The 10664-nt window shown below is 38.2% G+C and overlaps 1 long non-coding RNA gene across 1 annotated transcript; it reads left to right on the top strand.

The window, feature by feature from the left end:
- Positions 1-6251: 6251 nt before the first annotated feature.
- Positions 6252-9788, top strand: LOC123506174. Its single transcript, XR_006675365.1, has 3 exons — positions 6252-6270; positions 8723-8906; positions 9587-9788. It is a non-coding gene; the product is annotated as an uncharacterized LOC123506174 (long non-coding RNA).
- The last annotated feature ends 876 nt before the right edge of the window (positions 9789-10664 follow it).

The following is a 10664-nucleotide window of genomic DNA, read 5'->3' as shown; positions in this document are numbered from 1 at the left end:
TTGAAAGGCTCTAGTTGAAGTAATAAGGGTTTTAAGAGTGTTTTGTGGTTCTAGAGGCAGAGTGACAACATTTCTGCATTATTAACAGGAGAAACACTCTTTTGAAAGGCTCTAGTTGAAGTAATAAGGGTTTTTAAGAGTGTTTTGTGGTTCTAGAGGCAGAGTGACAACATTTCTGCATTATTAACAGGAGAAACACTCTTTTGAAAGGCTCTAGTTGAAGTAATAAGGGTTTTAAGAGTGTTTTGTGGTTCTAGAGGCAGAGTGACAACATTTCTGCATTATTAACAGGAGACAACATTTCTGCATTATTAACAGGAGAAACACTCTTTGAAAGGCTCTAGTTGAAGTAATAAGGGTTTTAAGAGTGTTTTGTGGTTCTAGAGGCAGAGTGACAACATTTCTGCATTATTAACAGGAGAAACACTCTTTTGAAACTCTAGTTGAAGTAATAAGGGTTTTAAGAGTGTTTTGTGGTTCTAGAGGCAGAGTGACAACATTTCTGCATTATTAACAGGAGAAACACTCTTTGAAAGGCTCTAGTTGAAGTAATAAGGGTTTTAAGAGTGTTTTGTGGTTCTAGAGGCAGAGTGACAACATTTCTGCATTATTAACAGGAGAAACACTCTTTTGAAAGGCTCTAGTTGAAGTAATAAGGGTTTTAAGAGTGTTTTGTGGTTCTAGAGGCAGAGTGACAACATTTCTGCATTATTAACAGGAGAAACACTCTTTTGAAAGGCTCTAGTTGAAGTAATAAGGGTTTTAAGAGTGTTTTGTGGTTCTAGAGGCAGAGTGACAACATTTCTGCATTATTAACAGGAGAAACACTCTTTTGAAAGGCTCTAGTTGAAGTAATAAGGGTTTTAAGAGTGTTTTGTGGTTCTAGAGGCAGAGTGACAACATTTCTGCATTATTAACAGGAGAAACACTCTTTTGAAAGGCTCTAGTTGAAGTAATAAGGGTAATAAGGGTTTTAAGAGTGTTTTGTGGTTCTAGAGGCAGAGTGACAACATTTCTGCATTATTAACAGGAGAAACACTCTTTTGAAAGGCTCTAGTTGAAGTAATAAGGGTTTTTAAGAGTGTTTTGTGGTTCTAGAGGCAGAGTGACAACATTTCTGCATTATTAACAGGAGAAACACTCTTTTGAAAGGCTCTAGTTGAAGTAATAAGGGTTTTAAGAGTGTTTTTGTGGTTCTAGAGGCAGAGTGACAACATTTCTGCATTATTAACAGGAGAAACACTCTTTTGAAAGGCTCTAGTTGAAGTAATAAGGGGTTTTAAGAGTGTTTTGTGGTTCTAGAGGCAGAGTGACAACATTTCTGCATTATTAACAGGAGAAACACTCTTTTGAAAGGCTCTAGTTGAAGTAATAAGGGTTTTAAGAGTGTTTTGTGGTTCTAGAGGCAGAGTGACAACATTTCTGCATTATTAACAGGAGAAACACTCTTTTGAAAGGCTCTAGTTGAAGTAATAAGGGTTTTAAGAGTGTTTTGTGGTTCTAGAGGCAGAGTGACAACATTTCTGCATTATTAACAGGAGAAACACTCTTTTGAAAGGCTCTAGTTGAAGTAATAAGGGTTTTAAGAGTGTTTTGTGGTTCTAGAGGCAGAGTGACAACATTTCTGCATTATTAACAGGAGAAACACTCTTTTGAAAGGCTCTAGTTGAAGTAATAAGGGTTTTAAGAGTGTTTTGTGGTTCTAGAGGCAGAGTGACAACATTTCTGCATTATTAACAGGAGAAACACTCTTTTGAAAGGCTCTAGTTGAAGTAATAAGGGTTTTAAGAGTGTTTTGTGGTTCTAGAGGCAGAGTGACAACATTTCTGCATTATTAACAGGAGAAACACTCTTTTGAAAGGCTCTAGTTGAAGTAATAAGGGTTTTAAGAGTGTTTTGTGGTTCTAGAGGCAGAGTGACAACATTTCTGCATTATTAACAGGAGAAACACTCTTTTGAAAGGCTCTAGTTGAAGTAATAAGGGTTTTAAGAGTGTTTTGTGGTTCTAGAGGCAGAGTGACAACATTTCTGCATTATTAACAGGAGAAACACTCTTTTGAAAGGCTCTAGTTGAAGTAATAAGGGTTTTAAGAGTGTTTTGTGGTTCTAGAGGCAGAGTGACAACATTTCTGCATTATTAACAGGAGAAACACTCTTTTGAAAGGCTCTAGTTGAAGTAATAAGGGTTTTAAGAGTGTTTTGTGGTTCTAGAGGCAGAGTGACAACATTTCTGCATTATTAACAGGAGAAACACTCTTTTGAAAGGCTCTAGTTGAAGTAATAAGGGTTTTAAGAGTGTTTTGTGGTTCTAGAGGCAGAGTGACAACATTTCTGCATTATTAACAGGAGAAACACTCTTTTGAAAGGCTCTAGTTGAAGTAATAAGGGTTTTAAGAGTGTTTTGTGGTTCTAGAGGCAGAGTGACAACATTTCTGCATTATTAACAGGAGAAACACTCTTTTGAAAGGCTCTAGTTGAAGTAATAAGGGTTTTAAGAGTGTTTTGTGGTTCTAGAGGCAGAGTGACAACATTTCTGCATTATTAACAGGAGAAACACTCTTGTAGTTGAAGCCATGTTTTGTAGTCTCTCCAGCTTCCACACTACAGCTTCCACCCTGCATAGTCCAATCTGGGGCTTACTAACGACTTATCAATTTCTTCATCATTTCTTTGCCCATGTAGTGAAATGCTACTCCAATATATCATTTTACCAGGTTTTCATGGGTGTGGGAAGGCTGTGGGTGTGGTAACAGGCTTTTAAGGTAACAACAAGGACGTTTTAAAGGGTTTTTTGGGTGTAGGATGTCAAAAAAGCATTAAAACACTCTAAAATAGAAAACACATTGTTAACACACGCACACAAAAAACTCATCAAAACACACAAAAGCACACAAAACACTGAATTGTTAACACAAAACACAAACAAACACACAGAAACACACAAAACACTGTGGAAACAAAACACACACATTAAACACACTCAAAACACAACAATAACACACAAACACACAAACAACACAAAATAACACCAAAGTGTTTAAACACACAAAACACTACATTAAAACATCTCAAACACATAACATTTTTCTGTTCAAACACACTACGTCAACACACTACACGTAACACATAACACACACACACAGTAACAACACAAGACACACACACACAACAAAACACAAACACAAAACACATCTCGAAACACAAACACAAACACACAACAACACACACACAAAACACACACAACACACACATGATTCAACACACACACACACAAACACACACAAAAACACATACAATCATGTCTAACACACAACACAACAACATACACTCAAACACAACACAAACACACATCAGGACAGATAAAACACAAAACACTGAAATACAAAACACACTGACACAACAACAGTAAACACATAACACAACACTCAAAACACAAACACACTAAACACACACACACAACACACACAACACACAACACAGAAAACACAACAAGACACAAGACACACAAAACACACAAACACACAAGACACACAACACACACAACACAGAACACACACAACACACAACACAACACACACACAACAAACACAACAAAACACACAAAACACACACAAACACACAAACACACAAACACAAACACACAAAACACAAACAAACACACAAACACAACAGAAACAGAGGCTAACTACATCAATGTTAAAATTAATGACATTTTGTGTTATGAGTGCATCTGTTTGTCTCTCTCTCTGTGTGTGTTCATACGTTTGTTTTCCCTCCAGCAAGCAGCCACGGAGGGGGAGGAGAGGCTGCAGAAGGTGGAGGAGGAGAGAAGGAGAGAATTGGAAGAGATAGAAGAACGGTGGAGAGAGAAAGAGAAGAAGATAACGTTGGAACACAATTTGAGATGGAGAATTAAGACAAGAAATCGAGAAGGTTCAAGAGGTAAGGCTGGCTCTCTCTCTCTCTCTCTCTCTCTCTCTCTCTCTTGGGGTGTTTTTGGGGTGTTTTGGTGTGTTAAGTGTTTTTGGGTGTTTAATGTGTTTGGGTGTGTTTAAGTGTTTTGTGTTTGTGTGTTTGTGTTTGAGGGTGTTTTTGTGTTTTGTGTTTAAGTGTTTTGTGTGTTTTGGTGTTGGGGTGTTTGGTGTTTTTGTGTTTGAGGTGTTTGAGTGTTTGAGTGTTTTTGTGTGTTTGGGGTGTTTGGTGTGTTTTGGTGTTTTGGTGTGTGTTTTGATGTTTTTGATGTTTTTGAATGTTTGTGTTTTGGGTGTGTTTAGTGTGTTTTGGTGTGTTTTGGGGTGTGTTTATGTGTTTTGTGTGTTGGGTGTTTTGGGTGTTTTGGTGTGTTTGGGGTGTTTTATGTGTTTTGTGTTTTGGTGTTTTTGGTGTGTTTGTATGTTTGGGGTGTTTTGATGTGTTTTAGGATGTTTTGGGGTGTTGGGGTGTTTGATGTGTTTTGGGGTGTTTTGATGTGTTTGGTGTGTTTTTTGTGTTTTGGGTGTTTTGATGTGTTTTGAGTTTGGTGTGTGTTTGTGTGTTTTGGGTGTTTTGGGGTGTTTGATGTGTTTTGGGGTGTTTTGGTGTGTTTTGGGGGGTGTTTTGATGTGTTTTGTGTGTTTTGGGTGTTTTGATGTGTTTTGGCTGTTTGATATGTTTTTTGTGTGTTTTGGGTGTTTTGAAGTGTTTTGTGTGTTTTGAGGTGTTTTGGGGTGTTTGATGTGTTTTGTGTGTTTTGGGGTGTTTGATGTGTTTTGGGTGTTATTAGTGTGTTTGAGGTGTTTTGGTGTGTTTTGTGGTGTTTGAGGTGTTTTGGGGTGTTTTGGTGTGTTTTGGTGTGTTTTGGGTGTTTTGGTGTGTTTTGATGTGTTTTGTGTGTTTTGGGGTTTTTGTGTGTTTTGGTGTATTTTGGGGTGTTTGAGGTGTTTTGGGGTGTTTTGATGTGTTTTGGGGTGTTTTGAAGTGTTTTGGGGTGTTTTGATGTGTTTTGTGTGTTTTGGGTGTTTGATGTGTTTTGGTGTGTTTTGTGTGTTTTGGTGTATTTTGGGTGTTTTGGAATGTTTGATGTGTTTTGTGGTGTTTGGTATGGTTTGGGGTGTTTTGTGTTTTGGTGTGTTTTGATGTGTTATTAGTGTGTTTTGGGGTGTTTGATGTGTTTTGGGTATTTTGGGTGTTTTGGTGTGTTTTGGGTGTTTTGATGTGTTTTAGGGTGTTTGGTGTGTTTAGGTTATTTTATGTGTTTTGGATGTTTTTGTGTGTTTTGGGATGTTTTTGTGTGTTTTGGGGTGTTTTGATGTGTTTTGGGATGTTTTGATGTGTTTTGGGGTGTTTTTATGTGTTTGGGGTGTTTTTGGTGTGTTTTGGGGTGTTTTGATGTGTTTTGGTGTTTTTGGTGTGTTTTGGTATGGTTTGGGGTGTTTTGATGTGTTTTGGGATGTTATGATGTGTTTTGGGGTGGTTTGATGTGTTTTGATGTGTTTTGGGGTGTTTTGGTATGTTTTGGGGTGTTTTGATGTGTTTTGGGGTGTTTTGGTGTGTTTTGATGTGTTTTGGGGTGTTTTTGGTGTGTTTTGGGGCGTTTTGATGTGTTTTAGGGTGTTTAATGTGTTTTGGGATGTTTTGGTGTGATTTTGTGTGTTTTAGGGTGTTTGGTGTGTTTTGATGTGTTTTGTGTGTTTTGGGGTGTTTGATGTGTTTTGGGGTGGTTTGATGTGTTTTGGGGTGTTTTGATGTGTTTGGGGTGTTTTGGGGTGTTTTGAAGTGTTTTGGGTGTTTTGATGTGTTTTGTGTGTTTTGTGTGTTTTGATGTGTTTTTGGGGTGTTTTGATGTGTTTTGGGTGTGTTTAGGGTGTTTTTGTGTTTTCTCTCTCTCTCTCTCTCTCTCTCTCTCTCTCTCTCTCTCTCTCTCTCTCTCTCTCTCTCTCTCTCTCTCTCTCTCTGTGTGTGTGTTAAATATATCTTTCAATTATTTTTAAACGAATTTTATCTGTGACAACATTAATTTTTGTGCAATATTTTAATTTAATCCTCCTCGTCCTCCTCCTCCTCCTCCTCCTCCTCCTCCTCCTCCTCCTCCTCCTCCTCCTCCTCCTCCTCCTCCTCCTCCTCCTCCTCCTCCTCCTCCTCCACAGACCCTGGTAGCCGGCCTGGAGGAGAAAGTGGAGGAGAAACTGAGGGAGAGACTTCAGGACGAGAAAGAAAGAATTGTCAAGATTTTAGAGACAAGTTTTGTCGAGAGGAAAGCACTGAAACGTTGAAGACTGAGATGACGGAGAGGTGAGTGTGTGTGTGTGTGTGTGTGTGTGTGTGTGTGTGTGTGTGTGTGTGTGTGTGTGTTGTAGTTTTCCAAGGCCTGCGGTTGACGTTTCTGTGGCCCCATCTCCAAATCTACACTGTGCACTCTCTGACGCTACGTACTCACTCCAACTGGTCCGCGTCCCAATAATCTCTGCGGGAAACTCGATTTTTTAATATCTCTGGGACATCTTCCGTACCTGAGCTTCTTACTATGCGATCTTGTGCTTCTAGTGTCATATTCTTCTCTCGGGATCAGTTTCTCATTATCCACTTGGTCCAGTCCGTTGGTCCACTCGTAAATGTGTATCAGATCCCTCTCTCTCTCTCTCTCTCTCTCTCTCTTCTCTGTTCCAGCGTTGGTAGATCCATAGCCTTTAGTCTCTCCTCGTATGTCATCCCTTCAAATTCTGGGGCCATTCTTGTGTTTTTGTGGTTCTAGAGGCAGAGTGACAACATTTCTGCATTATTAACAGGAGAAACACTCTTTTGAAAGGCTCTAGTTGAAGTAATAAGGGTTTTTAAGAGTGTTTTTGTGGTTCTAGAGGCAGAGTGACAACATTTCTGCATTATTAACAGGAGAAACACTCTTTTGAAAGGCTCTAGTTGAAGTAATAAGGGTTTTAAGAGTGTTTTGTGGTTCTAGAGGCAGAGTGACAACATTTCTGCATTATTAACAGGAGAAACACTCTTTTGAAAGGCTCTAGTTGAAGTAATAAGGGTTTTAAGAGTGTTTTGTGGTTCTAGAGGCAGAGTGACAACATTTCTGCATTATTAACAGGAGAAACACTCTTTTGAAAGGCTCTAGTTGAAGTAATAAGGGTTTTAAGAGTGTTTTGTGGTTCTAGAGGCAGAGTGACAACATTTCTGCATTATTAACAGGAGAAACACTCTTTTGAAAGGCTCTAGTTGAAGTAATAAGGGTTTTTAAGAGTGTTTTGTGGTTCTAGAGGCAGAGTGACAACATTTCTGCATTATTAACAGGAGAAACACTCTTTTGAAAGGCTCTAGTTGAAGTAATAAGGGTTTTAAGAGTGTTTTGTGGTTCTACAGGCAGAGTGACAACATTTCTGCATTATTAACAGGAGAAACACTCTTTTGAAAGGCTCTAGTTGAAGTAATAAGGGTTTTAAGAGTGTTTTGTGGTTCTAGAGGCAGAGTGACAACATTTCTGCATTATTAACAGGAGAAACACTCTTTTGAAAGGCTCTAGTTGAAGTAATAAGGGTTTTAAGAGTGTTTTGTGGTTCTACAGGCAGAGTGACAACATTTCTGCATTATTAACAGGAGAAACACTCTTTTGAAAACTCTAGTTGAAGTAATAAGGGTTTTTAAGAGTGTTTTTGTGGTTCTAGAGGCAGAGTGACAACATTTCTGCATTATTAACAGGAGAAACACTCTTTTGAAAGGCTCTAGTTGAAGTAATAAGGGTTTTAAGAGTGTTTTTGTGGTTCTACAGGCAGAGTGACAACATTTCTGCATTATTAACAGGAGAAACACTCTTTTGAAAGGCTCTATTTGAAGTAATAAGGGTTTTTAAGAGTGTTTTTGTGGTTCTAGAGGCAGAGTGACAATATTTCTACATTATTAACAGGAGAAACACTCTTTTGAAAGGCTCTAGTTGAAGTAATAAGGGTTTTTAAGAGTGTTTTTGTGCTTCTAGAGGCAGAGTGACAACATTTCTGCATTATTAACAGGAGAAACACTCTTTTGAAAGGCTCTAATTGAAGTAATAAGGGTTTTTAAGAGTGTTTTGTGGTTCTAGAGGCAGAGTGACAACATTTCTGCATTATTAACAGGAGAAACACTCTTTTGAAAGGCTCTAGTTGAAGTAATAAGGGTTTTAAGAGTGTTTTGTGGTTCTAGAGGCAGAGTGACAACATTTCTGCATTATTAACAGGAGAAACACTCTTTTGAAAGGCTCTAGTTGAAGTAATAAGGGTTTTAAGAGTGTTTTGTGGTTCTAGAGGCAGAGTGACAATATTTCTACATTATTAACAGGAGAAACACTCTTTTGAAAGGCTCTAGTTGAAGTAATAAGGGTTTTAAGAGTGTTTTGTGGTTCTAGAGGCAGAGTGACAACATTTCTGCATTATTAACAGGAGAAACACTCTTTTGAAAGGCTCTAATTGAAGTAATAAGGGTTTTAAGAGTGTTTTGTGGTTCTAGAGGCAGAGTGACAACATTTCTGCATTATTAACAGGAGAAACACTCTTTTGAAAGGCTCTAGTTGAAGTAATAAGGGTTTTTAAGAGTGTTTTTGTGGTTCTAGAGGCAGTGACAATATTTCTGCATTATTAACAGGAGAAACACTCTTTTGAAAGGCTCTAGTTGAAGTAATAAGGGTTTTTAAGAGTGTTTTTGTGGTTCTAGAGGCAGAGTGACAACATTTCTACATTATTAACTCTCTCTCTCTCTCTCTCTCTCTCTGCAGGCTGAGGGAGGAGAAGGAGGAGGCCGTGAAGGAGGAGAGAGAGAGTGTGAGAGAAGACTGGAGGAAGGATGTGCAGGAGAGGGAAGAGGAGGAGAGAAGAAGAAGAGAAGGATTTTTAGCCACAGCAAGAAGACAGTGGGAGGAGGAAAAGGAGAAGGACTTGCAGAGGAAAATTGCTCTTGTGGTAAGTCGGCAATTTTTTTCAGCCAGCAATTTTTTTTAGTCAGTATTTTTGAAGCCAGCAATTTTTTTTAGTCAGTATTTTTTTTAAGCCAGCTATTTTTAAGCTGGCAATTTTTTTCAGTTAGTCAGGATTTATAAGCTGGCAAATTGTTTTAGTCAGTATTTTTTTTAAGCCAGCAATTTTTTTTAGTCTATTTTTGAAGCCAGCAATTTTTTCAGTCAGTATTTTTGAAGCCAGCAATTTTTTTTAGTCAGTATTTTTTTAAGCCAGCAATTTTTTTTAATCAGTATTTTTTTAAGCCAGCAATTTGTTTTAGTCAGTATTTTTTTCAAGCCAGCCAATTTTTTTAGTCAGTATTTTTTAAGCCAGCAATTTGTTTTAATCAGTATTTTTTTAAGCCAGCAATTTTTTCAGTCGGTATTTTTAATCTGCCAATATTTTTTCAGTCAGTCGGGATTTTTAAGCTGGCAAATTTTTTTCAGTCAGTATTTTTTTTAAACCAGCAACTTTTTTCAGTCAGTCGGTATATTTAAGCCAGCAACTTTTTCCAGTCACTATTTTTTTAACCCAGCAATTTTTTTTAAACCAGCAATTATTTTCAGTCGATATTTTTTAGCTAGCAATTTTTTTCAGCCAGCAATTTTTTTCAGTCACTACTACTAACACTACTACTACTACAGGTGGAGGAAAGCCGCAGGGAAGTGGAGGAGGAACGGAAGAGACACAGACTGGAGATAGACAGTATAAGATCAAGATTTAGGATAATGACTAACACCACCACCACCACCACCGCCACCTCCCCCTCCCCCTCCTCCCTCCCCTTCTCCTCCAGCCCAAGCGAGGAGCAGATCCCCTCCTCCCCACCCCCCTCTCTCCAGAAGTGGGAGGTAAGAGAGAGAGAGAGAGAGAGAGAGAGAATGTTTATAAATGTCTTTGTAAATTTGTATACACGAGTTTATGTTTGTCTGTATGTATGTCAATGAGCCAAATTGTCTTAAAATGCCCGCAAAACATGCCAAACTGTCTTAAAATGCCCTCAAAACATGCCAAACTGTCTTAAAATGCCCTCAAAACATGCCAAACTGTCTTAAAAAGCCCTCAAAACATGTCAAACTGTCTTAAAATGCCCTCAAAACATGCCAAACTGTCTTAAAATGCCCTCAAAACATGCCAAACTGTCTTAAAATACCCTCAAAACATGTCAAACTGTCTTAAAATGCCCTCAAAACATGTCAAACTGTCTTAAAATGCCCTCAAAACATGCCAAACTGTCTTAAATGCCTCAAAACATGCCAAACTGTCTTAAAATGTCTCAAAACATGCCAAACTGTCTTAAAATGCCCTCAAAACATGTCAAACTGTCTTAAAATGCCCTCAAACATGCCAAACTGTCTTAAAATACCCTCAAAACATGCCAAACTGTCTTAAAATGTCTTCAAAACATGTCAAACTGTCTTAAAAAACCCTCAAAACATGCCAAACTGTCTTAAAATGCCTCAAAACATCAAACTGTCTTAAAATGCCCTCAAACTGTCTTAAATGCCTCAAAACATGCCAAACTGTCTTAAAATGCCCTCAAAACATGCCAAACTGTCTTAAATGCCCTCAAACATGCCAAACTGTCTTAAAATGCCCTCAAAACATGCCAAACTGTCTTAAAATGCCCTCAAAACATGCCAAACTGTCTTAAAATGCCCTCAAACATGCCAAACTGTCTTAAAATGCCCTCAAAACATGTCAAACTGTCTTAAAATACCC

Source organism: Portunus trituberculatus, chromosome 2, assembly GCF_017591435.1.
Source record: "Portunus trituberculatus isolate SZX2019 chromosome 2, ASM1759143v1, whole genome shotgun sequence".
Lineage (NCBI taxonomy): Eukaryota > Metazoa > Arthropoda > Malacostraca > Decapoda > Portunidae > Portunus > Portunus trituberculatus.
Note: the sequence above shows the minus strand (reverse complement) of the source record. Positions and strands in the feature narration are given on the sequence as shown.